Below are 27,680 nucleotides of genomic sequence, written 5' to 3'. Positions count from 1 at the left end.
CTATTGTCAGGCTACATTATAATCACAAAATTAGAAGGCTAACAGACGAATTGGATCCCCAGCTGGGGCAATAGCACAGAGCCATCAAAACTCATTATACCTGAGAAACTGTTAACCACCACCATTTCATTCCTAAGCGAAATGATGGATTTTGGCCAGAAGCACAGAAACTGCTATTAACACATTACTGAGCCACATCATATTAACCCCATACTTCTAGCCTCTCATACAGTTTTAATATTACATTTGTTGCCAGAGGTCACCAGTAATGGTTATTGGCTTAGTACAAAGAGAAGAGTCAATTCTCTCTTAATTCTAAAATCGCTTTATTCACGTCTTTAGATCATCTACATTTGGTTTATACATCTGGTCAAATATAGACATGCAGTTTACAATAGGTTATACAGTTTTATACCCAAAACTAGGATCTAAATGCACACCCACTAGGTTTCTCTGACACTCCCTGAGTGGTCACAGAATATAAAAGCTAATACCCGAAAAGGAGAGCTGACACTGGCCAGGCATTCATTCCGTTCTCTCTCTCTTGTGTCTCTACATTGCTGATGTAGGTTCTTTTGCTTCTGTGATGGTTGGTCTCCGGAGTCTTGCTGCCCCATGCCCGAAAACCTCCCACTATTATACTGAATCTCATCTCTTCAAGCTGTGCTATCTCTTTCCCATTGGTTTAGGCCTGCTTGCCTGATCTGTGGCACATTCTCATTGGCTCTGTTCCAAGACCTGCAATATCACCTCATTCTTCCTTTTCTAAATAAGGACTCATCACATTTCCTTTGTCTTCAAGACACTCAGCTACTTTAAAACCGGTTCCAGCCAGATGAGACCAGTGACTGGAGTCAGGTTTCAAAAGTTGCTCAGGCCAGTAACTGGACTCAGGTTACTTCAGATCAAAAGTTGCTTTTGCTTGTGTCAGCAATTCAGCTGCAGCCCCTGGCCAACATCTCCCCCCTTCTGATCCAAAGATACTTATCTTAGGATCATTATTCTCCTTTTCAGTGTACCACTCCTGAGGTTGTCATTGTACCCCAATGGACATATAACATCCGTGATATATGGTTATATAAAAATATAAAAGAGAAGTGTATATAAAATATTCTTCACACAGTATCCTTATACTGATAATCGTTTCTTCTGTTTCATTATAGCACTAACATTCAATCGGTGCAAAATTTCAATTTTCCACCTTCTAAGCTGATATATGTTGAATACGACAAGCATTAAAGCACATATCATCACAAGTACAGCAGCAAGTGATAAAATCCTGACCCATGGATGTATTTGAACATTAGATCCCCAATTCCAAAACTTAACCCAGAACTTGGGGTCCCGTAGCAGTTCCTCTGCTTTATCAGCATGAGTTCTAATTATTTTAGTATGTTTAGTCCATTGATGAATTATCTCATTGGCTTTCTCCGCTATTTGTGTCCAATCCGCAGTCAGGTGCAGAATAGGTGGCAGTTCCGTAGGAACGGATTTCTACAGATCTTGGTCTATATTGGTACGTTGGACTGTAAGGTTTTCATTTATTACCATCCTCATTATTGGCTTAGGCAGAACTTGTCCACTGATAACCAGGTCTAAGGTCACATTGTTAATGGCCACATTGTGTCCTTCTAGAGGGCACTGTTTCCATCCTTTGCTATAGTTTGTAGCCGCTGTAGCTATGTAATATGTTGGTCCCACAAGGGCGTATTGTAAAAAGGACTGGCTGTTAACAGGCAGAATGGAGATCTCTGGTATGAGTTGCTACCCCAGTCAATATTCACATAGGTGTGGTCCCAATGGACCATAATTTTACCTCGACCGTCGCTCCCCGATGGTCACTCAATAAATGGACCCACAAATTGACTAATAATTTTTTCCTCTGGGATTACTGACAATGTCATCTCTAGAACTTTGTTGCATGAAAACTGTACTCCTGTTCCCTTCGGTATACCCAAAGATTTTCCTGCGCACGTTAACCCATCCATTCCTGTATAATACAAATTTAAGTCCTCTCTTTTTTCTTTGTTGGTTCGGACTGTCTTATTCTGCAGAGCAAAGTTGATCCTGGTCTCGGGATATCCCTCTTCCGTAGACACTGCTCCAGGCACATTCATTCGTTATGACGGCTACTAGGCAGGTTCAACTGCAGTTCTGATGATGGTCAATCCGATAGCAACAAAATGCATTACCCCCTTCATTTTAGGCCGGACCTGTAATGAACAAGTGTAATTTCTGCTTTTATTTACAGTTTCTTTTGAGTACTTTTTTAAGTCCAGTCTCTCCATGTACTGAGCCAGACTGTCCATATCCTGTTTCCAATTTGTTTCAGATTCTAACCGTCCGTTTCTCCTAACTCACTTATTCCCCCTCTTTGTTTTATTTTTCTTTTGTTTTCTTTTCCTGGATTTGCCTCTGCATGTGAACAGACAGTATCAAGTTTGTTTTCAATCACCTCCTCTCTGATCTGTAGCTGGTCCTTTCTTGATCTCCCTGACCTTCGGGATTCAGAACATCATTAGCATCAAGCAGCACATGCCAATGGTGATTATCTTGTTTTTCTCCCACTAACTTTAGCTAAATAATGTGATACCCGCCACTCTTATCTGGTCATTAATATCTTGTATACAGATGGGCTAGCTTTATCTACTATCTCATAGGGGCCAGCAAACTTTGGACTCAAGAATGAGGTGGGTTGATACATTCTAATCATTACTCTTTGTCCGGGGCTCAACTCTATCGGGCTGGCTTTTGCCTTGTTTTGCTGTTTCTTCTTTCCCCGTCGGTGTGCAGCTACATAATTTGCTTCTTTTCCTGTTTCTACTAGCTGTTGTACCCATTTTTCTGATATAATGTGGTCTACCTTGGGTTCGGATAAATCCAAACCTACCAACCCCTCCATTCCCCTCATGTCCCTTGCTGTAATGAGTTTATAAGGAGTGTAGCCTGTTGATGAAGCCACGGTATTCCTGATTATCATCAACACATAGGGCAGAACAACCTGCCAGGTTGTCTTGTGTTGCTGCACCATTTTAGCTATCAATGTCCGATTCATTCTTTCCACAATTCCACTAGACTGTGGTCCATAGCGTATGTGGAATCTCTGTCTGATCCCAAAAAAGGTCATATCATCTTGCATTACTTGGGCTATAAAATCCCTAATCCGATCCTATGCTTCGGGGTAAACTCCAATGGGTAGACACCTTCTCTAATAGAATTTTCGCAGTAATTTTGGCTATGTTTGTTCTGGTTGGAAAAGCTTCTACCCATCTAGTGAAGCTATCCTCTATTACTAGAATGTACTTGTATCCTCCTGGAGTGGGGGGAAGGGGTCCTACATAGTCTATCTGTGAATTAGTCCAAGGCCCTTCTACTGGTCTAGTATGTCGGAGGGCCCCTTTCTTAACATTTCTATCAGAGTTGTGTTGTGCACAGATCAAACAATTCTTGACATAGTGTTCCACGTCACCTTTCATTCCAGGCCACCAGCACACCTTCTTTCTCTTATCCAGGGTGCTCTCCGTCCCTTTGTGTCTCCATAAGTCATGGTACTAGTGGATAATTTGGTTTTGTCCCCCCTCTGGCACCACAAATTTTCCCTCACATAAAACAATTCCATCTTGAATATAGACCCCCTCGTGCCTTTTATATGTGTCTGACTCTGCTCCTTCTATTAGTTTTTTCAATTCGCCGTCTTTCTTTTGCTCCTCTGTTAAATCCATTACTTTGACCTGCTTCTCTTTCTGGCCCCTGATTTCCCCATCGGTGGCTGCCATTCCTATCCGCTTACAGCACCTCTTTTGACTAGTTCATCAGCTTTTCTGTTCCCTTCGGGAGATAGTTGTGAATGAGCTTTCACTTTTGTGACTCCAAATCCTTTCCCCTGTGCTTCTTCAAATATGTATCGTAATAACGGGGACGAAGGAAGGGGCCTTCCATTCGCTGAGACAAATCCTCTTGCTTCCCACAGGGGCAAATGTTCTGTGAGGCTATTACAGACATACATGCTATCAGAATATATGACTGATCTAGGCGGAAAGTATTCCAGGTGACCAACCACATATACGACGGCTGCTAGTTCTGCTGCCTGCGCACCCATGGTTTTAGGAATTTCAAAGCCTCACTAAATCTTTCCTGTCCGTGTTCATCCTCCATGTATATCCCACAGCCAGTTCTCCTTTCCCCATCCTGTACTGATGAAGAACCATCCACAAAAATTTTAAAATAGGGTTCTTCCTTTCCTGTTTCCTTTGTTTTTCTACTTTTAGGCCCCGTCTTACTCCCTCCCCTTTTCCTTTGATACAAATGGGCCCTTGGAGTCATTTCCTATCATCAATTGACACTCACGTTTTTCTCCCTGATAAACGAAGTTGTCTACTAACATAGTGGTGGTTTTTACCCCCTTTACGGTTATATTTCTCCCTTACAGCAACAATGTCCATCTAGTGATTCTATTTTGGCTAACTGAACCATCCTTACTCCTTCCGTCTAACAGTAACTGTACTGGGGTGTGTTCTGTTAATATTGTAAGTGGGTTTGGTCCCACTATATAGGTAAAATGCTGCACTGCCCAAAAGACAGCTAGCAAGTGTTTTTCGCATATCGTAAACCCCTGCTCTACTGATAAGAGCATACGTGAGGTGTACGCTACTGGTTGTAATTTCCCGTGTGTCTCCTGTAATAGAACTGCTGAAAGGGTGGTGTCTGTGGTAGCCACCTCCAATAAAAATGGTTCAGTTGGATTTGGGGTTTTCAGAGCAGGTGCTGCAACTAGTGCTTGCTTTAGAGCGGGCACGGCCTGGTTGCGCTCTGTTTTCCACTCCCAGGCCACATTCTGTTTTAATAATTCCATATAGTGGGGCCGCTTTTGTGGCGAATCCACCAATGTGGTCCCTGCAATATCCCACCAAACCCAAAAAGGACCTTAACCCTTTTATATCCTGCAGAACAGGGAGTCTGCTAACTGTCTTTATCCTTCGCTTGTCAATGTCTCTCTTCCCTGGTGTCAGAATCATTCCCAAGTAAGTAACTTTTTTTTTCATGATCTGTGCTTTTTTAGGGTTAATCTTTAATCCCAAGTCATGTAACAACTGCAGTAATTCACTTAGCAGTTGATAATGTTCCTTTTTGGTTTCCGTTTGTAGGAGTAAATCGTCTACATACTGCACTAGACATTCAGGCCTCGAGAATCCTTTTAACCCTTCCCTCAGCCGTTGGTGAAATATGGGCGGAGAATTGTGAAATCCCTGCGGCAGGGCGGACCATGTATATTGCTGTCCTTGGAAAGTAAACGTGAATTTATATTTACATTCTTTCTCCAGTGGAATAGACCAAAATCCGTTACTTATGTCCAAAACCATAAACCACTGTACATCCTCATTTTGTCGAACTACTGTCTCTGGGCTAGTTGCTACAGTAGGGGCTGTTAACGGGAAGACTTTATTTAATTTTCTGTAGTCTATCATTAGTTGCAAGCTCCCGTCGAGTTTCCTCACCGGCCAAATAGGTGCGTTATTAGTAGAAGCTATTGGTCTTAATATCTATCCCTTGCTGCTGCAGACTCTATCATCTTCTCTATCTCTTCTTCAGCTTGTTTTGGGAAACTGTACTGCTTTTGTGGTTTAGGGTCTGGACCTTGTATTCACACACTCCCGGTCATTTTCCCACAATCATGTTTATGACAGGCAAATACTATTGAGTTTTGTGCGATAATTTGCTGTACTTCACGATCGTCACTCATTTCTCCTGATTCTATCCACATTTCCCCAATCGTGCATATCCTATCCTGATATTCCACTACTGGGACGAGTGTGTGATTTATACTGCCCATCCCCAAAGGCATTTGCCAAATCATACAATTAACGGGGTCAAAGCAGAGTCCTGCTTTGGCCATATTGTCACTCCGTAATATATGTTCTTGTTCTCTGCTTAATTTGATGAGGACCACTGAATGCTCTATCAATATGTCTCCCACACCGACTGCCAACAGTACACTCACATATCCTACTTGTGAATGCCCTGTGAATCCACATAGAATAATTTTGTTTTGAATTTTCCAATCTATGTCATTGATCTGAGTGGTGTTAATGGTGGTGCGGGATCCCCGTGTGTCCCAAAGGAATGGAATAGGGTGGCCTCCAACCCTTCCATTCACTAGGTGTCTCCCCATGTCATCCCCCGCGTATCACACACCCATAACGGAGAGGCCTGAGACCTTGCAGTTCGGGGTACAACCCGGAACTCAGCGGTATTTCTATCATTTCACACTGAGGACTTGGTCTATTCGGCCCTTCCACTGGTAGGCTCTGGTTTCCTCCCCGACCTGCATTCTCTCGTCTCGAGTTTGGGCAGTCCCTTGCGAAGTGTCCCTCTTGTTATAGCACCTGGACACCTCGCCCTGAGTTCTCCCCGTTCTCGAGAAGTTTCCTTTTCCTCTACCTCTACCCACTGTCTGATAAGCTGGAGGGGATTCCATCCCTTCATTTCTCCAGGTTGTCGCCTGATTCTTAACAGGCATTGCTCTGTCCCTGGATGTCTTGGATAGTTTTGATGTTTCCCTTTCCCATTCTCTAACCATCTTGCTAATTATCCAGGGCTCTGTAAGTGTGTCATCAGTGGGATCAAACTGATCTAATGCTTTCCTCAACTCCTCATTGCCATGCGACACTAGCTGTTCCTAACCTCTGGCTGTAAATTATCCTTATCTAGGCCTGTGCCATAGATCCCTTGAAACACCGCCCAAATGCAAGCCAAAAATGCGGTGGGGTGTTCACCTTTTATTTGATAGTGTTTCATCAGCGCCTCCGCTGGGTCCCCTCTGTTATCGCCCATGACAGATAATACCTGGTTCTTTAAGGCCTCATTTGTGCCTTTACCAAGTTTTTGCTCCTCTGGCAGGGCAGAGTGTATATGTGGGTGTAGGCACATTAGGATTAATTTTCTTTCCTCAGCATCGTCTAAACCGTGTACACCTCTCTGTTGCCTGACCACTAGGAACAACTCCCTAGGATCATCTCCGGGTGCACACGTCCCTATATCTTTCACAATATCCCTCAGTTCTTGTACCCCAAATGGGGTGGAATATGTCATATTCAGGCCGGCTGGCCCCTGGCCATCTGCCCCTGCTTGTGCTCTAGTAGTTACAAGGGGCAGACGGTTTATCCGGCTCTGGAATATATGCCGGTGGTGGATCCTCTGGTGGAGGTTCCTCGTCACCGTTGCTGTATCTATCTGCCCCGTCTGCTAAATCATCCCAATCTATATCCCCTCGTCCATTTTCTTCACCTCTTCCGGGTGCAGAAACACTCAGTATGCCCCTCTGTGCGGCTAGCTGATCTTGCAGCTTCACTATCAGTTTCTGACACTTTGTGTGATCACCAGTACTGATCCTCTTTTCCTGAGCTGCTCTGTGAATCACATCATAGCAGTTTTTAAATCACTACATTGCTGTTTCCATCCCTCCACCTCGACTTTAGCTGCTTGGGCTTCTCCCTCTCTCTTACTCTTTTCATTGCCAATTTTTCGCATTGTAACTGATATTGGTTCATGTGCATCAAATCCGCACTTCGCTGTCCCTTTAAATCAGTTACCTTCTCACTGAGGCGGGCTATTTCCTCACGGAGTTTCTTATTCTCTTCCTCTAGTTTGTCTCGCTTTCTCCTAGCCTGCCGTCGGCATTCTATCCATTCCTCAAATAAACATCCAATCGCTACTGACTTCTGTATCTTTTAAAATTTCTTATCTGACATCTTTGCACAATTCTCCAAAGCACTTCTCCAGCGGGTTTTCCCTTGTCACCAATGTGACCCGCATACTCCCCATATTGCGGCTACTTCCCTATTACGTATTTTTGAAGGAGTGCCTTCTAGTCAAAACAGCCCAAACCCCCGGGGCTTGGAGATTCCCTCTGATTCATCATCTTATATTAACAGTTTTGAATTAACCCAAACTCCTGTTCTCTGTGTACTTTGCCAACTTGGTTTGGCTTGAGTCTCCCGCTGACTCAACGGAGAGATTTATCCTCGAGCCCACCCAGAGACGCCAAATATGTTGCCGGAGGTCACCGGTAACAGTTATTGGCTTAGTACAAAGAGGAGAAGAGTCAATTCTCTCTTAACTCTAAACTCGCTTTATTCACGTCGTTAGATCATCTACATATAGCATATACATCTGGTCAAATATAGACATACAGTTTACGGCAGGTTATACAGTTTTATACCCAAAACTAGGATCTAAACGCACACCCACTAGATTTCTCTGACACTCCCTGAGTGGTCACAGAATATAAAAGCTAATACCCGAAAAGGAGAGCTGACACTGGCCAGGCGTTCATTCCGTTCTCTCTCTCTTGCGTCTCTACGTTGCTGACGTAGGTTCTTCTGCTTCTGTGATGGTTGGTCTCCGGAATCTCACTGCCCCACGCCCGAAATCCTCCCGCTATTATACTGAATCTCATCTCTTCAAGCTGTGCTGTCTCTTTCCTGTTGGTTTAGGCCTGCTTGCCTGATCTGTGGCACATTCTCATTGGCTTTTTTCCAAGACCTGCAATTTCACCTCATTCTTCCTTTTCTAAATAAGGACTCATCACATTTCCTTTGCCTTCAAGACACTCAGCTACTTTAAAACTGGTTCCAGCCAGCTGAGACCAGTGACTGGAGTCAGGTTTCAAAAGTTGCTCAGGCCAGTAACTGGACTCAGGTTACTTCAGATCAAAAGTTGCTTTTGCCTGTATCAGCAATTCAGCTGCAGCCCCTGGCCAACACATTTTTAGAATCACAGATCAGCCTGCTGACTACCTCCAACCAGAAAAGGGCAACAGCAAGTCTCCTGGCTAACCAAGCAGCCGGCCACCATCTCTCGAAGCCTGTTTGATTTTTAAAAGCATCTGACCGTCATCTGCCTGTCAGTCTATATAAAGAAACCTCATCGTGCTGCATCCTCATTTGCTTTCAAGGATTTTTACACTGCTTTCTCCAACTTGAACTCATCTGAACTGAACTCTGCCATGAAGGAAACACCCTCTAGGCTTTGACTTTCTGGACTCTGGACATCACGTGAACTAATATTCCTCTCTGTGGTACTTTTACTGTTGTTATCCATAGTTGTAAAAACTCCCGCTTTTCTATTCCCCCCTTACTGTGTGTTTGTGTATTTGTGTGTGCGTGTGTTTGTGTTTATGAACATCCCCCACTGTCACTCTGTGTTTGAATGTGGAATAAACTAACCTTCTGAGTTAATCATAAAAAGAGTTTGCTGCTTGTTACTTACAAAATTGGATCACACAAACTGAGCGTATGGGGGAACGTGCCACAGCCTACTTCAAAAATAATTCAAAAACACCTCTGCTTACAGACAGATGGTGAGAGGACAAAGAAGTTCAGTTTACTTCTCTCTTGTCCGTAACAGAAATTAGAGCTCTGGTCCAGGATAGACCCATTACAAGCAAGCTAAAATCTGACCAAAAATTTGACCAAATTCCAAATTTAAGAAACGGGCAGAACCTAATACAAAGGGAATCAATTGGAAGCCAAGAGGGAAAGTTCAGTGGCTGAAACAATCTGTAAACCACAATTAAATGACCTCTGCAAATTCCCTTCCCCTAACATTAAAAAAATGGCAAATTTTGATGCATAGATGTTATTAAAGCAAGGAGACTTAAACTGCAAAACGTTAATATCCCTAAGCACAGAACAACTGAAAGGCGAAGCTAGGGAGGTACAAGTTAAAATATTCAGTAAGGTAAAAAGAAGTGAGCTATTCCAGTTTCTGGTCAAGTATTTGGCCCCACTTATCAACCAGAACAGGTAGATGAGCAGTTAAACCCTGACACCAAATCCCTTCCTCTAGTCAAATTGGAGCTGGAAAAGCTCAGAATGCAGCTGGAGGGCAGAACTTTGCATTCGTCGGGCGGGCAGCTGATTGCCGCTGCCGAAACGGGCCGCACCACCATTTTCCGGGGGCTGGCCAAATAAGGCCCGCCCAGTGGGTTAGCGACTCCCGTGGAGAATGGGAACATAGTCGCGGGGGCAGGCAATATAAAGAGTGGCCAGGCAGCCTGCTTGAGGCAGTGCACCATGGCCACTCGTGGAGAGAGGGAGGGAGGTCTGCATGCACAAGAGCATGAGCAGGAGGAGGGGGACAGGCTGCAGGAGAGGCCAGCTATGTCCCACGATTATCTGATGCATGCCTTACTGTCCTCCTCCAAGAGGTATCCATCTGTCGGCACCTGCTGTATCTGGAGGATGGGAGGAGGAGGGCCCCCCATGTCACCAGCCAAGCTTGGGAGGAGGTGGGTGACGCTGTCAGTCCCCATGATGATGTGCAGCACACTGGCATCCAGTGCCAAAAAAAATTCAATGATTTGCTGTGCTTTGGCTGGGTGAGTACCATGTCGGTCTTGGCCAGTTGACCCAGAAAGCAGCCTTAGCCTTTGAGCTATGTCTTGCTGTCATTACTGCATAGGGCATCTGTCACACGCTGGGTGGGCAAATAGGTACTGACCATACTTACATCAGCCTTAGTGGTTGAGGGGAGGCCGCTAGACACACTCAGAACTCCAACACATGTCATATTGATGGTAATGAGATGGTGCAAGGTGTTTTGGCGAAGTGCCATCTGCTGGTATTGGTGCCACACCAGGTTGCGCCTCCTTGCCGTGGGCGCTAAGACCCGTGTGCTATTCAAAGTGATGGACGCCGAATGTGTCCAAGGTGGCGGTTGGGGGAGGGGGTTGGGACCAGCCGTGCTATCATCTGGGGACTGATCACCAGTAGTGTGCATAGGAGCCACTGGAGGCCTCAGATGGGCCACTGTGGTTGGGGTGCTGTGTGCATGTGCAGAGTACATGAGTGAGCAGCCCCAATAAATGCACTTCTCTGTTCTGCAGGCAAAATGTCAGCACAATTCACGGGAGCGCCAGAGGACTGGAGGTGGGCACGCCCTGCTCCAGTGCCTCACCACATTTGAAGAGCAGGCCATGGAGCTGGGAAGGAGGCAGGAGGCCAGGGCGGCCGGGGGTGGCGAGGCTGGGGTCCAGCAGCCAGGTATTTGAGGTCCACAGTCCCATCCACTCTGTCTACCCACCATCCAAACCACTGATGGTTGCTGTAATCATTAATGTTGAAACACTGCTCGTTCACAGACTGAGACACTCTGACGTGTGGGTCATACACAAAGGTCCCTCGTCCCTTTGAGGATTTGCATCTCCACCAACCTCCAGAGTCACCTTATCCCATTTGTGACCACTATCCCCATGCTCTAACATGCCATGGCATCGCTGCTGCACAGGGGGTTTGGGACCTCCACCACCCTTTCAGCCAGTGCACCCCACATTACTTTGTCCAAAAGGTCCTCAGTACCTCAACTGTGAACCTCATGCACTCAACTTAGATAAATGCCACCACATTACTCATCCCTGCACCAAGGGGAAATGTTGCCTTCTGCCCACCCGGTCTATGCCCCTCCTAATGGAATGAAGGTTAATAATGTGACCTCTCAATCTCCTGTGATCCACAGCAAATGTCGCAAGTGTTTGTGATGTTTCCTCAGCCCCCCAACTCTCCAGGCCATCATGCATCCAGGTCAGATACCTCTGCACTCTCCCCGCTCCAATGGTACATAACATGCCACGTGGCATTCGTGAGGCCATCTGACCAGCCTGTCTGCATGTGCGTTTAATGGTTGGGACTCCTCTTGACTCTTTTCCACCTCACCAATGTTCCTCTCCATAGGGTCTTGAAGGGTGAGCGACTTGTGAGGCTGGGGGGGAAAGGGATGAAAGGTTGAACTGACTAAATGCTAACTGATGCACTGTCCTTGTTGTTAATTTCAGCATCACCACCAGAGTCACCCGCAGCTCGACACCGCAGCACCCCCTCCAAACCTGAGGCCCAACATGTGCAACTTGCAGCACAACATTTCAGCCAGCCTGGCACCAGCGCAGACACAAACACCTCGGTGGGGGATTTACCGTCGGCTAGTGTCCCGGGTCACAGTGGATAGGGCACTTCACAATTGATGGAGGAGATGGTAGGGACAGAGAATGCTGATGGCACCAGCAGCTGGAGGGCTGCAAGGGATGAGGCACATGCTGAGTCCGGCAGTGTTGATGTGCCTCTGGACTTCTGCCCAATGCAGCAGCTGCAGGACAGACAGCAGGAAGTGCGTTTGCATCTGGCAGGGTTGCATGAGGGTATAATTCAGTTGGTCTCTGCGACGGAGGAGTCCAGGCAGAGTGCACGTGAAGGTTTGGCCCTCAGGGCAGAGCTTCAGGCTTCCTTCAATGAGAGATTGGCAACTCTCATCGAGAGGGGCTTCAGTCAAATGGAACATTTTATGATTGGGATATGCTCTGACCTGCAAGCCCTCACAGTAGCACTGGCCACGGGTGGTCATTCCCCATGTTGGAGATGTTGTGGGCACCAAGCGTCGGCACTCGGTGCCCATGCATCTGCGGTGAGCAGGGAGGTCGAAAGGGACCTCATGTCAGCGCAGCAGCTGCATGTCTTCACTGCAAGCTCCTCTCAGGGCACTCCGGATGAGGGCAGCAGCTTCTCCACCTCTCTGCCAGTCAACGTTGCTTCCATCGAGGCTGCGACAACTGAGGAGGTGCCAGTTCAGGAACTGGCCACTCCTTCCCAGGTGGAGCCATCACAGGCTCCAAGGGCCAGAGGACGCTCGCTAAGGTCATCGAGGCGAACAGGACAGCAGAGTCAACAGGCTTCTCTCAAGCCACTCCGACTGATGGGGCGGCCCCTAGACGTAGCACCCACAAACGTAAGCATGAGGCATGCTAGGCACTCAACGGGTATGTCACTGGTGATTTTGTGTTGGCCTTAGAACAGGGACCCAAATTGTTCTTATTGCAGTGGAGTATTGTTTGCTTTTCTTTTGGACATAATAAAGTCAACTTTTGTTACCATGGCTGAGGGTGTTTCATTTGTGGTGCATTTTTCTTTTTCACATATCTGTCATGAGTGTTTGAGTGGACATTGACGTTTCTGTATTAAGCCCTTAGTTGCAGCTGATGAGGTGGAAGATTTAGCACCTAAGTGCCACGTGTGGAAGCGCCAGGCAACGCTGTTCCTGCTGATCCATGTGTGTGGAGCTGGCTGAAGGTTCTTTGGATTAACTTGTCCCGGATGTCCCTGCCTCCTTGGTGTAATAGCGGGTCGGCTTTCTGCCCCTCATCATCACCCTGTGATTCCTCATCCTCTGAGCCACTGCTGGATTCATCATGTGCAGCCTCATCCAGGGTGTCAAGGTCTTCATCGTCAACTGCATCCCCCCTTTCCAGCACAAGATTGTGCAGGGTACAGCATGCTACCACTATCACAGAGACGCAATCTGGGGGGTACTGGAGTGCGCCCCCTGAGTGGTCCAGGCAACGGAAGCGCATCTTGAGAAGACCAATGGTTCTCTCCACCACAGCCTTTGTGGTGCCGTGGCTCCTATTGTAGCGCTGCTCAGCTTCTATTCTTGGGTGGCGGAGAGTCATGAGCCACCTTCTGAGGGGATAGACCTTGTCACCCAGCAGCCATTCATCCAGCCGAGCCGGAGCACTGAAAAGCCCCGGCACCTGGGAGTGTCTGAACATGTAGGTGTCATGGGAGCTGCCTGGGTACCTCGCACTGACTTGTAGAATCAGCATCCTGTGATCACACACTGTCTGCACGTTCATGGAGTGAAAGCTCTTCATGTTGACGAAGGCACCGGGCTCACCTGCAGGCGCCTTGATGGCCACATGTGTGCAGTCTATAGCACCCTGGACACGGGGAAGACAGCAATGGCCGCAAAGCCTCTGGCTCGCTGTGTCTGACTTGCCTGGTCACAGCAGAAGTGGATGAAGGTCAATACCCGTCTGAACAGAGCTTGACACAAGTGTGAACAGCTGATTGGGACACACCGCAAAGATCACCCACCGAGCCCTGGAAGGAGCCAGAGGCATAGAAGTTGAGGGCAACCGTGAGCTTCAGAGCCACTGGCATGGGGTGTCCACCCACACAGTTAGGGGAGATCTCAGGGCCAATCATCTGACAGATATAGTTGACTGTCTCCCTTGAGAGTCAGAGCCTCCTTTGGCACTGCACCTCAGTCATATTGAAGTAGCTGCTTCGCCGCCTGTATACACTGGCAACAGGATAGTGGCATCTTCTGTGGCCCCATGCACCTTGGACAACCTCTTGGTCCTGTGCCCCTTGTGCCTGCACCTGGCCACCCAAAGGAGGATCCCCTGGAGGCTGATTGTCCAGTCATGGCCTCCTCCTTATTCTATCTCTCCCTTCCTCCTCAGAGGAGCTGCCTCCAGTGGAGATGTCAGAACTCATACCCCCAGGCTAAATGGAGGCCTCTGGAAAACTGCAGGCCCGAGAAAGATTCCTGTCTGCAGATTGGTTTCAAAGTACACAAAAAACTCTTGGAAATCGATGACTACTGCTAACAATCACACAGGCAACTTTAAAACACTTTCTGCAATTAGAACTTCGTGGAAAACATGAACAACCCCTCTGAGTCCACATATCCCGCCAGTGCATGAGTTTTATTAAAAAATCTCCTACCCGCCTGCCCGTTGGGCCCGTGCTCCGACCCGAAGTTCATACGGGCCCCTCAAAATCCAGGACAGTTGGCAAGTTACGGGCCTTAACGAGGTCTTCAATTAATGGCAGTTGAACGCTGAGCGTGCCCATCGACCGAAATATCACGATGCCACGCGGTGACGTTGGCATGCTCGCGCGACATTTTAAGTGCTGATGTGAGGGCTCCACCACCCACACATCAGCCAGAAAATTCTGGCCAGAGTTTCAAGAGAGAGAAAGGGAAAGAGAAGATTTCCAGCTCCAAAAATTGGAAATGGGCGTTAGTGGCTAAAAGGGAGACAGAGATTAGATAGATGGAAGCTGCTAGGGAAAACCTCTATCTACTGGGCAACTGTCCAAGCCTCCTTACCCCAGAACCAATCTCAGAGGTGCTTAGGTACACTAGATTCTTTCCCAAATTTGAAGAGAGTGCTGTGGAATCCTTTTTGCCACGTTTGAGAAAGAAGCAGGACAGCTAAAATGGCCATCAGATTTTGGAACCTTTTAATTCAAGGGCAGCTGTTTGAGAGGGCCTAAAAGGTCTATTCCATGTTAACTCCTTACATGTCCACTAATTATGAACAGACCAAGGCTGCCATGCTTAATGCCTATGCGTTAGCCCTTGAGGCATATTGCCAGCAATTCCGGGTCACTCGTAAGAAACCCACACAGATCTACCTAGAACTCAAATGGCTGAAGCAAATCACATTCAACCAGTAGGTCGGCTCCTTAAAATTACAGCACCCCAAGAAGGGTTGCATGATTTAATATTGATGGAGGGATTTAAAAACTACTTACCCTCCAACCTAAGAATGCACTTAGAGGTGCAAAAAATCCTCACCGCCAGGAATGCAGATACCTTTGACCTCACCCAAAGGCCTGGTAACTTAGGCAAACCCTTTCCAAACCACTGAAAAGATAAGGACAATATGGATAGAAACAGGGCTACACCCAGGGGCGAAGTTACAAATGAGGGGGCGAGAAGCCCTCCCCAAGCCCAAAAGGAGAACACAAGGAGATTGGTGTGTTCCTACTGTAACAAGATAGGGCACTCCAGGCCTGAATACTGGGGGTTAAAAGGGAAGCCTGTGGGTCTTATAGGGCTCCATTAGAATAGCCTCCAGAAGGATGCGCCAGCAGGTTGCGCAGCAGAGCAGGTAGGGACTCTGACTGCAGAAACTAGCTCCCCTGAGGGCATCGACCTATGAGTGGCCAAGCCAAACAAACTCTAGAGAGCTTTTGGAGTTTGGTCCTTCCAGGAGCATTGTCCCTATACCCTTCCCAGGATGAGAGCAAGTCCTTTGTGCTGTCCTGGGATACAGGGGCCACTTAGTTCTTGTTGTTAGAGGGAAACATAAGCCTACTCGCCTGAGTCCTCCCTGAAAGCCAAAGCACTGATCAGTGGACTGGGAGGAGGATGCATGTCTGTCCCTTTCCATTTAGTCCACCTACAGTGTGATCTAGTTTTAGGCCCAGGTACAGTAGGAATTATCCTCGAGCTGCTGGTGGCAGGGATCGATTTCCTCCTCAGAAATGATCTGGCTGGCAGTAAGGTAGTCACCAGCGGGGAAAAGGGGGCTGAAAAGGCTAGAGAAAGCCAGCTGGAATCTGTAGAAATGCAGGGAGTCATGAGAGGTTCGGTAGTCCTACAGGGAGTGATAGTACCCCTGAGCTTTGGAGTAGCTAACAAAGGGCTACTTGCATTTAAAGAGACCAGAAAAAAAAAGCACAATTCTGCAGGAGTGCAGAGAACAGGAGAATGTTCAGAAGCTCTACAGGGTGCAACAGAACATGTGATGGTTGAAGTGACTAGGAAAGAGCTGCTTGGATTTAAAAGGGCCAAGGTTAGGCCAGTAGACCTAAAGGAGGTCAAAGAAGGAAAAGTGGAAAGTAAAACAGACCAAAAGAATGACCTGGAAATTGGGTTGGTAGAAATAGTTTTCTTAGAATAAAACAGGGACCAGAGAAGTCCCAGAGCAGACAAAGATTCAGTGAGGGATATTCCCTACTTAGTTGAAGTTTGATGGAAAGCAAATTGTTAAAACAGGAAAGGTAAAGGTTGAAGATTTGCCTGAAGTATAGCTTCTTTCCACATTTAAATAGGGACAAAGGGAGTTCCCAAACAGACAAGCAGATAATGAGTGAGATGTTTCATCCATTTGAAGAGCCACAAAGGAAGATAGCAGGAGCCGAACATCCACTTGGGCAGAAGTATTCCAGGGGACATGGAACAAGTTAGGGGAATGCCAAGGTAAAGGAGCGAGCTAATGAGCCAAAGATCTGTTTAGCAGATATCTTCACGGCAGATTAAAATGGGGACTGGACCAGGGAAGTTCCCAAATAGACCAAGAAAGAGTGAGGGTGATGTCCCACTTAGTTGAAGAGTACCAGGGGAGTACAGCAGGAGTTGACTATCTGCCTGAGGGCAATATTGTTCCAGAGGACATGGGACACTCTAGGGGAAAACCCATTCCCAACAAAAGAGGACAAGAGGAACAATGATGATGAATTGCAGGGAGATGTGGGTGCGGCCCTACTTGTCCGGCTAACAAACACAGATGTTTTAGTGAAATTAGACTCCATATTCACCCACCGAGATGCAGAACAGTGAGGAGACTTGACAGGACCGTTCACTGCTTTTAAAAGCACCCAAAGCGACAAGCCCAGCCGCATCACTGTAGCTGTACATGATGTGGATGTGGAGAGACCACTCCCATGAGGCAACATCCCTATCACCGGGGTCCAGAGAAGCTGGTCCAGGTTTGGGAAGGGATTAACTACATGTTGCAGCTCCAACTAATAGAAACTTGCAGCAGTAACTGGAGCCACCCAGGTGTACTTGCACCCAAGCCGGATGCTAAACTGGAATCCCTATAGGAGGCAAAAGTCAAATTAAAGCCCACCATTCTCCATGCAATCAGATTGGTAAAAGTGCCTGGGTTCGACCAGATAAATTCAAAGTTACAAAGGTGGACAGGGAAGAGTTAAGCTTCACAGGATGTTTTGATCCCAGCTGAGGTTACCCCTGGACAAGCCTGATCCCAGAGTGGAACCCAGCTTGATGGATTCTAACTTTTACTTTTGTTTGTTTAGATAAGTGGACAGTAGCTACAGAACAGAGGCATAGGAGTCAGCTGATGAACTTTTAACAAAAGAATAAAACATTTATTGAATAAGAAAAGATGAACAATATTACAATACCCCTTCAACCACAACTATACTTTACAGATATATACAGATTTGTAAGGATAACACAAGTTACAAAAACTATCTTATACTCTAATGTTCACAGCAAGTACACAGTCCATGTAAACCTATGGCACCCTATGGTCAGACATAACACACTCTGAAACCAAGTGACAGATGCCACCTCAACCAAATGCTATGGATCTCCCCTTAACTCCCCCCAGATGCTTGTCGCACCGTGAGCCTACCAGTTTCACTGAACTCTGTCCTTCACTCGCGGGTTTCGAATCTTCGCTTTTCAGGGCCTCGCTTTAGAATCTTCTCCCAAACTGGCATTTTCTCTCAGATGCCTTCCAAAGGGCTCACCTCCAGGGTTTCAAACTCTCCTTCTCTAATGTTCCTCTTCCCTGGGTCATGCACTCAAATTGTCTTCCATGCACTCTCTCTCACCAACTCAGCCTTAACAGTATACCACTGCTTCACATGCCCATAGCAAAGAATTACAGACCTTCATTTGTCTCTTTGAACATTCTTGCTTCTTGCAAGCTGTTCCCACTTTAAATCTGAAGCTTGGGGCCTTTCTCTCTGCCCCTCACTCTTAACTTCACTTAACTGGACCTTTTCCCAAGTTCCTGTCCTTCCTTTAACTAGAAGGTCTTCTTTGGACTTTTTCTTCTTCCACTTACCTGGACTTTTGGGGTTTATCTTAGCTTGGGACTTGCTATCTGTCCCCTTTTAGGCTGCTTCTGCTCCACAGCTGCCTTCAAGCTAACTGAACTCAAATGGCTTGCAAAACAAACTGCTGTCTTTCTTTTTCTGTGTATGTCTGTGGGGGGAACTTGCCTATCTGGCTCCCTGTTGCTAGGCAACAGCATTGTTCTTCCTGCTCTTGTGTTTACTTTCACTTTATAGGGATCGTAAAAGTCTCATTAGAAATGCATGCAGCCTTTTAAAGTGAAACTAAAACTCCATTTGACCTTTCTTAACACAGAGATACAGAAATACAAATCAAACTTAGACATTAAAGCTAAAACTCATTCCTAACATCCACAAATACAAGTATAACTTACTTAAGCTATCTCTATTTTCTATCACGGGAGCAGCTCAGCCCTACAGTCAAAATAATTTGTTTTTACAAAGGGAGGAACACAGAATCCCCCTACAGGTAACCAAGAAGACCTTGACTGTTACTAAAAACCTGGGTGTTAATAACCATGTATAAACCAAAGACCCTTTAGATAATACATAATCGGGATTTAAGAAGGGAGCAAGCACTGAGTTCTGAAATCAACATCTTTGTTTATGCCTGACTCGCAAAAGAGCAAAAAAATTCAGAACTCTAAACCAGAATAGTCTTTCCTAATAAAGACAGATTTTAATTGTAATCCTATCACCTAAACATTACCCACATTGTGGGAAAGGGCATTGTCATTGCTGATGCCTTATCCCATGTTTAAACCTCAGAAAGGCAGCAGAAAATGATAATGCACCTGCTAGCTTACCAGTGTGATTGAGAGAATGAATGCATACCTCTGTACTTAGAACCATAGAAAAGTTACAGCACAGAAGGAGGACATTTGGCCCATCCTGTCCATGCCAGCCCAAGGACACCCACGAGCCCTTTCTAATCCCACCTTTCTGCACCCGGCCCATAGCCCTGCAGCTTACATCACTTTAGATGCAGATCCAGGTACTTTTTAAAAGAGTTTAGAGTTTCTGCCTCTACCACCAACTTGGGCAGCGAATTCTAGACACCCATTATCCTCTGCGAAAAAAGTTCTTCCTCATGTCCTTCCTATACTTTCTGCCAATTATCTTGAATCTATGTCCCCTGGTTCTAGAATTCTCCATCAAGGGAAACAATTTTATCCTGTCCACTCTATCTATTCCCCTCATAATTTTGTACACCTCAATCAAGTCACCTCTCAGCCTTCTTTGTTCCAGGGAAAATAACCCCAACCTATCCAATCTCTCCTCGTAGCTACACTTTTCTAACCCTGGCAACATTCTTGTAAACCTCCTCTGCACTCTCTCCAGAGCTATTACGTCCTTCCTGTAATGTGGTGACCAGAACTGCACACAATACTCCAGTTGCGGCCTCACCAGTGTTCTGTACAATTCCAACATTATATCCCTACTTTTATAATCTATACCTCTGCCAGCAAAGGAGAGCATTCCATATGCCTTCTTTACAACCTTGTCTACTTGAACTGCTGCCTTCATGGACCTGTGTACTTGTACACCAAGATCTCTCACTTCATCTAACCCTCTTAGTATATTCCTATTTATTTTGTAATCCCTGTAACTGTTTGACCCCCCTAAATGTATGACCTCACACTTCTCTAAGTTAAAATCCATCTGCCACTTTACCGCCCACTCCACCAACCCATCTATATTGTTTTGGAGATTATGGCTATCCTCTACACTATCCACTACTCGGCCAATCTTTGTGTCATCTGCAAATTTCCCAATTGTGCCCCCCACATTCACATCTAAATCGTTAATATATAACACAAGCAGTAAGGGTCCCAACACCGAGCCCTGTGGAACACCACTTGAGACAACTTTCCATTCTCAAGGGCATCCATCGACCATTACCCTTTGTTTCTTGTTATAAAGCCAACCTTTTATCCAGTTTGCCACATTACTCTGAATCCCATGGGCTTTTACTTTCCTGACCAATCTGCCATGTGGGACCTTGTCAAATGCCTTGCTAAAATCCATGTACACAACATGCACTGCACTACCTTCATCAACCCTTCTTGACACTTCCTCAAAGAATTCAATCAAATTTGTGAGGCAAGACTTTCCTTTAACAAAACCATGCTGACCATCCCTGACTAGTTCATGCCTTTCCACATGACAGTTAATCCTATCTCTCAGGATTGATTCTACTAATTTGCTCACTACCGATGTAAGACTAACTGGCCTATATTGTTTGGCATTTCCTTTGATCCCTTTTTAAACAATGGAACTACGTTTGCATTACTCCAGTCCTCTGGTACCTCCCCTGTACCTAGTGAAGATTGGAAAATCATCCTCAGAACATCTGCTATCTCCTCCCTGACTTCCTTCAGCAGCCTCAGAAACAATCCATCTGGTCCTGGTGACTTATCAACTTTCAAGAATTTCAACCCTGAGTACTTCCTCTCTCTTTGGACCATCTCGTCCAATATCTCGCAGTGTTCCTCCTGGCCTACTATATCTACATCCTCCCGTTCCTTTGTAAACACGGAGACAAAATATTCATTCAAAACCCTTCCCACAGACTCTGCATCTACACACAAGTTTCCATCTTCATCTCCGATAGGTCCCACTTTTTCCTTAACTAACCTTTAGCATTAATGTATTGGTAAAACATCTTTGGGTTACCTTTAACTTAACTTCCTAATCTTTTTTCATGCCCTCTCTTTGATTTCCTTATTTCCTTTTTTACTGCACTTCCTATATTCGTCTAGGCTATCTGCAGTGCTTAGTTCTTTGTGCCTATCGTATGCTTCCTTTTTCTTTTTGATCTTCCCCTGTATTCCTCTAGATAACCAGGGAGGTCTAGATTTGGCAGTACCACTCTTATTTTTGTAGGGGACATGTCTACTTTGTACAATTGTGATCTTGATTTTTAGTGCTTCCCACTGGTTTTCCACTGTCTTATCCTCCAGCAGTGCTGTCCAGTCCATCTCAGCCAAGTCCCTTCTCATTTCTGCAAAATTTGCCGTCCCCCAGTTCAATACTTTTACTCCTGCCTTATCTCTATCCTTTGCCATGGTAATGCTAAATCTAACTGAATTGTGATCACAGTCCCCGATATGATCGTCAACTGTCATTTCACCCACTTGCCCTTCTTCGTTCCCCAAGACTAGGTCTAGAACATCTATGTTTTTCTTTGTAAGACCATATAAAAAAAATGAAGTAGAATTCATTTTTTCCCCTGTGGGCAAAAGGACTGTCATATAAATAAGACATGAAAAAAAATTGAAATCATGTGCATCAAAATTTTATTCTCTTTTTGCTATTTTTAAAGATGGACATTTGCTGAATCAAAAGATGGCTGCTACAGGTCACATGGCACACAGGATTGGCCATCTGTCCTGGAAGATTCCAACAGAGATTACAAGAACAAAAGAGTTCCACTCTCACATCCCATTGTTAGGCTACATTATAATCACGAAACTAGAAAGCTAACAGGTGAATTGGCTGCCCAGCCAGGGCAATAGCACAGAACCGTCAAATCTCATTATACCTGAGAAATTGTTAACAGCCACCATTTCATTCCTAAGAGAAACAATGGATTTTGGTCAGAAGCATAGAAACTGCTCATTTATGGGCCACGTCACATGACCCAATGCTCCTAGCCTCTTGGATAGTTTTAATATTACATTTCTGGCCTCACAGATCAGTCAGTCAGTACTTCCAACCTGAAAAGAGCAAGAGCAGGGATCCCAGCTGACCAAGCAGCTGGCCACCAGCTCTCAACTCCTCAAAGCCTGTTTTATTTTTAAAAGCATTCAACCATCATCTGTCAAACAATCCACATACAGAAACCTCATTGTGCTGCATCCTCATTCACTTTCAATGATTTTTGCGCTGCTGTCTCCAATCAAGAAATCATCTGAATTGAACTCCAGCACTAAGGAAACACCCCCTGGACTTTGACTTCCTGGACTCTGGGAATCATGTGAGCTAATATTCATTTATGTGGTTCTTTTACTGTTGTTATCCATAGTTCCCTCTTTTCTATCCCCCTTACTGTACATGTGTCTTTTATAAGAGAGGGGTCATGAACAGTCCCCCCGCCCCCACCACCCCCCGTCCCCTGCCACCACCACTCCCACACCCCATCCTGTTTTAAATATGGAACAAACTAACTTTCTGAGTTAATCATAAAGAGAGTTTACTGCGTGTTACTTATAAAATTGAACCACACAAACAGGTATCCAGTAGCTTCAGCAGTTTTTTGATATCACGGGAAGTGAATCGAATTGACTGAAGACTGACATAAGTGACGCTGGGGCCTCAGGAGGAGGCCGAGTTGAGTCATCCACTTGGCACTTCCAGTTGAAGATTGTTGCAAATGCTTCAGCCTTGTATTTTGCACTGATGTACTGGGCCATCTCATCATTGAGGATGGGGATATTTGTGGAGCCTTCTCCTCCAGTGAGTTGTTTAATAGTCCAACACCATTCAAGACTGGATGTAGCAGGACGGCAGAGTTTTGATCTGACCTGTTGGTTGTGGAATCGCTTAGCTCTATCACTTGCTGCTTCTGCATGCAAATAGTCCTGTGGTGTAGCTTCACCAGTTGGTACCTCATTTTTAGGTATGGCTGTTGCTGCTCCTGGGAGTCTTCATTGAACCTTGGCTTGGTGGTAATGGTAGAATGGGGGATATGCCAGGCCATGAGGTTACAGATTGTAGTTGTATCCAATTCTGCTGATGTTGATGGCCCACAGAGCCTCATGGATGCCCAGTTTTGAGTTGCTAAATCTGTTCTGAATCTATCCCTGTTGGCCCTAACAACATTCTGCAATAGTAATGATTACCTGTGCTCCAGAACTAGCTGCATCTTATGCCAAGATGTACCAATACAGGTACAACACTGGCATCTACCTGGCATTTGGAAAATTGCCCAGGTATGTCCTGTCCACAAAAAAGCAGGACAAATCCAATCCAGCCAATTACCACCCTATCAGTCTACTCTCGATCATCAGCAAAAAAGTGTCATTGACAGTGTTACTAAGCAGCACTTACACAGCAATACCTGCTCACTGATGCTCAGTTTGGGTTCAGCCAGGGCAACTCAGCTCCTGACCTCATTACAGCCTTGGCTCAAACATGGATAAAAGAGCTGAACCTCAGAGTTGAGGTGAAAGTGCCTGTCCTTGACATCAAGGCAGCATTTGACCAAGTGTGGCATCAAGGAGCCCTAGCAAAACTGGAGTCAATAGGAATCAGGAGGAAAACTTTCTGCTGGTTTGAGTCATACCTAGCACAAAGGAAGATGGCTGTAGTTGTTGGAGGTCAATCATCTCAGCCCCAGGACATCACAGCAGGAGTTCCTCAAGATAGTGTCCTAGGCCCAACCATCTTCAGCTGCTTCATCAATGACCTTCCCTCTATCATAAGGTCAGAATTGGGAATGTTTGCTGATGATTGCACAGTGTTCAATACCATTTGTGACTCCTCAGACACTGAAGCAGTCCATGTTCAAATGCTGTAAGAACCAGAAAACACTCAGGATTGGACTGAGAGGTGGCAAATAATATTCACCGCACACAAGTGCCAGGCAATGACCATCTCCAACACTCTCATTATTCTGCCTGGTAAATGGACCAGGAGGTTAAAGGTCTGTATCTAAGCCATTGGATCATCCAATCCACTTTAAAGACAATTTATTGTAAAACATTCAGGCTCTGAAATAGCATAGTGTGACACTAAAATATGAATAGTTTAGATGTCCATCTGAAGTTTCTTCTTTGGTCATTTTAGTAGAGGTGTTAAACTGTTTAAAGTAAGTGGGATAAAGTTAAAATAGCAGGGTAATGTCAGATGGATAAGTTAAGCATTTGCACATTAGCATCAATTGCTGTAGTTCCAGGGCCTGATAGTATAGGAAGAAGAATGGACTTGCTTTACTCTAACACCTTTTTGGTTGGGAGGATGCTCATGTGGAGCATAAACATCCCCGGCATAGTCATGTTGGGACAAAAAGGCCCGTTTCTGTGCTGTAAAATTCTATTTAATTCTATATAATTTACTTGGCACATCCCAGACCACTACACAGCTGATGGCTTAAGTTTAGAAATGCAGTATTGTTGTTATGGAGGTAAATGCAGGAGTGAAATTACATAAAAAGATTCCACAAGTGAAATGAATGACCAGTTAATCTTGTTTAAGTTTTGGTTGAGGGATAAATGATCAGGTTATGGGGAGAACTCACCTGCTCTTCTTTGAATGGTGCCACAGAATCTTTTATATCCACCTGAAACAGCAAGCTTCAGTTTACCCATCTCATCTGAAAGCTGAGACAACCAACTCTGGAAATACCTCCCATTGTCTCCACATTCAGTCGGGTGGCCTAAGGAAAATTCTTTCAAAAGAAGAAGTGTTCCTGTTAAAAGAAAACAGAGGCATTTTGGGACATGTTTGTAGTTCAAACTGAAACAAAATATGCATTTAAGAAGAAGGGATGTTCAGAGTGTCCAAATGCCCCCCCCCAAAGTTTCTATGAGTTTCTTTTATGTGCTCTGTTATTAATGTTTAAATTGGACAGCAAATAACATTGTGAATTGCAAATCTCCAGAACTTTCCGGGTTCACAATTAATGGTGTAAGTAACCTTTTTTACAGCATGATAATTGTTCATGCAATGCCTCTCCAGCCAGAAAGGGAACAATTTAATCTTTTCAATCTCATTCCTGCATGTAGTAATTTCTTCACAGAGATTTTAAAAACTTCAATTTTTAATTTGTTTACTTACTTTCTGTCTCTTTGTTCTTTCTTTCTTAAATGCAATCTTGCTTTCCCTCTCTTTATTTTACTTTCAGTACCTGATTTGGTTCTAATTCACCATCCATCTCTGTCATTCCTATTTCTTGTCTCACTTATGACATACATTGTGAGAAGTCCGACTTCAGCAAAATCTGGCCCAATAATCTGTGTAGACAAAAAGGAGAAATATGTTCAGGTCTGGCTGCTTCTCACTACCTGTGAACCATGAAGGACCTGTACATAGGAAGATGTGAATTGCTGGATGGAAAAGCCCAAGGTCCACTTAGTTCACTCTTTGCCATCCTGATAGTCACATGATACAACAATAAAGGAGTTACTGATGAATCATAACCATCAATCTCTATGACTCAGCCTACTACAGACCCAGACATGAGGTGAGGTAAACAAATCTCAGTGGTGGAGTCCTTTGGGAACCACAAGTCCAAAGTCACTGTTCTGTCTAAGTGTACTTGGGTGGACATCGGGTGAGGACCAGGTGAGGCTCAGCTGTGATGGTTCAATATGGCCAAATGGCCCACTGTTATTTGCTGATTAGGGTCAAGGATAGTGAATTAGGTGATATTTTGGAGACCAAGTGGTGCTCCCATAACAATACCTCAACAATACAGGCCTTCAGAAAAGGCGGAATGGTAGGTTTTAAAGGACTGAAGGTGGAGGCAAGAAAGAAAGATCCTGTCAAAGTAGACGGTAAAGTAGGGAATAACCAAAGAGTCTTGGTTTCAACACAATGAACATGGAGGGAGAAGGAAGAAGGTGTAAGACAATATATTTTAGAGCTTAGAAGGACTGGGAAAGTAAAGTTCAGAGAAGCACTGACCATAACTGTATCATTAAAACAAGAAAAGAAGGGTGCAGTAAGGAGATAAGTTCAAGCCTCAAGATCACCTCTCAGATGAAAGCTTTTCTCTTGTACCCTGTCCTGGAATGTGTCAGACAAACCTGAAAAGTCTCGCTAGAAAAGATAGTACTAACCATATCTTGAATGGATTTGGGCTTTACACAGTCAAACGTGATGAAGAGGAAAGTAAGTGTTTGGCAGTAAAGAGGAAACCAAGCTCCTTGGAGGATGCTGCAATGGAGGATATGTGGATCGTTCTTTTGGGCTCATCATAACTTTTTCGTATTATGGTCTTTTTTCATTCCTGGCTTTTAAGATCATAAGAAATAGAAGCAGAATTAGGCCATTCATCCCTTCAAGTCTGCTCTACCAGTCAATAAGATTATGGTAGATTTTCTACCTCAGCTCCACTGATCTGCACAATCAACATATCTCTCCACTCCCTTACTATCCAAAAATCTATTAACCTCTGTCTTGAATATGCTCAATGACTATTCGTCCAAAGCCCTCTGGGTTACAGAATTCCAGAGACATAATCTTTTGAATCAAGACAATTATCCTAATCTCAATACTAAATGGCTGACCCCTTATTCTGAGAACTGTGTTCTCTAGTTCTAGACTCCCCAGCTGGGGGGTAACATTCTCCTAGTAACTACCCTGTCACGTTGCTTAAGAATTTTATATGATTCAATGAGATGACCTTTCCTTCTTCTAAATTCTGGGGAATATAAACCTAATCTATTCAATCTATCCTTTTAGAACAATCTACTCAGGTGAATTATACAGGGGTATAAAATTATGAGGGGCATAGACAGGAAAGAACTTTTCCCCTTGGTGGAGGGATCAATAACAAGGGGGAATAGATTTAAGGGAAGGGGCAGGAGGTTTAGAGGGGATGTGAGGAAACATTTTTTCACCCAGAGGCTGGTGGGAATCTGGAACTCACTGCCTGAAAGAGTGGTAGAGGCAGAAGCCCTCACAACATTTAAGAAGTATTTGGATGTGCACTTGCGATGCCATGGCATACAAGGCTATGGGCCTAGTGCTGGAAAATGGGATTAGAATAATTAGGTACTTGTTTGACTGGTGCAGACTTGATGGGCCGAAGGGCCTTCTTCTATGCTATAGACCTCTATGACTCTATGACACTGATCCCAGAATTGGTCTACCAAACCTTTGTTGCATTACCTATAAGGCAAGTACATCCCTCCTTAGTTAAAGAGATCAAAGCTGTACATAGTACTGGTCTTACTAAGTCTCTATACAATTCTAATAAGACTTCATTATTTCTATACTCTAATCCATTTGTAAAAATGGCTACATACCATTTGCTTTCCCCATTGCTTGCTCGTAAAACCATGTTGACTTTGCCTGATCATATTATGATTTTCTAAGTGCATTGTTAAAACTTCCTTAATTATAGATTTCAGCATTTTCCCAATGCCTGATGTCAGGCTACCTGATCTATGGTTCCCTGCTTCTCTCTCCCTCCTTCCTTGAATCACAATGTTACATTTGTCAACTTCCAATCAACTGGTACAGTTCTAGAATGAATTAATTCTGGATAATCATAAC

The 27,680-nt window shown here is 45.0% G+C and overlaps 1 long non-coding RNA gene across 2 annotated transcripts in view; it reads right to left on the bottom strand.

The window, feature by feature from the left end:
• Positions 1–309: 309 nt before the first annotated feature.
• The window catches only part of LOC121280536, a 31,527-nt gene continuing 4,156 nt past the window's right edge, over positions 310–27,680 (bottom strand). Inside the window, exons 2-4 of one of the 2 annotated variants that reach the window (XR_005943633.1) lie at positions 25,306–25,411; positions 24,697–24,867; positions 310–2,213 (exon numbers count right to left, since the gene is read on the bottom strand). This is a non-coding gene — a long non-coding RNA (uncharacterized LOC121280536). Of the gene's footprint in view, positions 2,214–24,696; positions 25,226–25,305; positions 25,412–27,680 lie in introns of those variants that run through there. The other variant, XR_005943632.1, reaches the window with a different exon arrangement.

The sequence above is a fragment of the Carcharodon carcharias genome, chromosome 7, assembly GCF_017639515.1.
Source record: "Carcharodon carcharias isolate sCarCar2 chromosome 7, sCarCar2.pri, whole genome shotgun sequence".
Classification (NCBI taxonomy): Eukaryota; Metazoa; Chordata; class Chondrichthyes; order Lamniformes; family Lamnidae; genus Carcharodon; species Carcharodon carcharias.
Note: the sequence above shows the minus strand (reverse complement) of the source record. Positions and strands in the feature narration are given on the sequence as shown.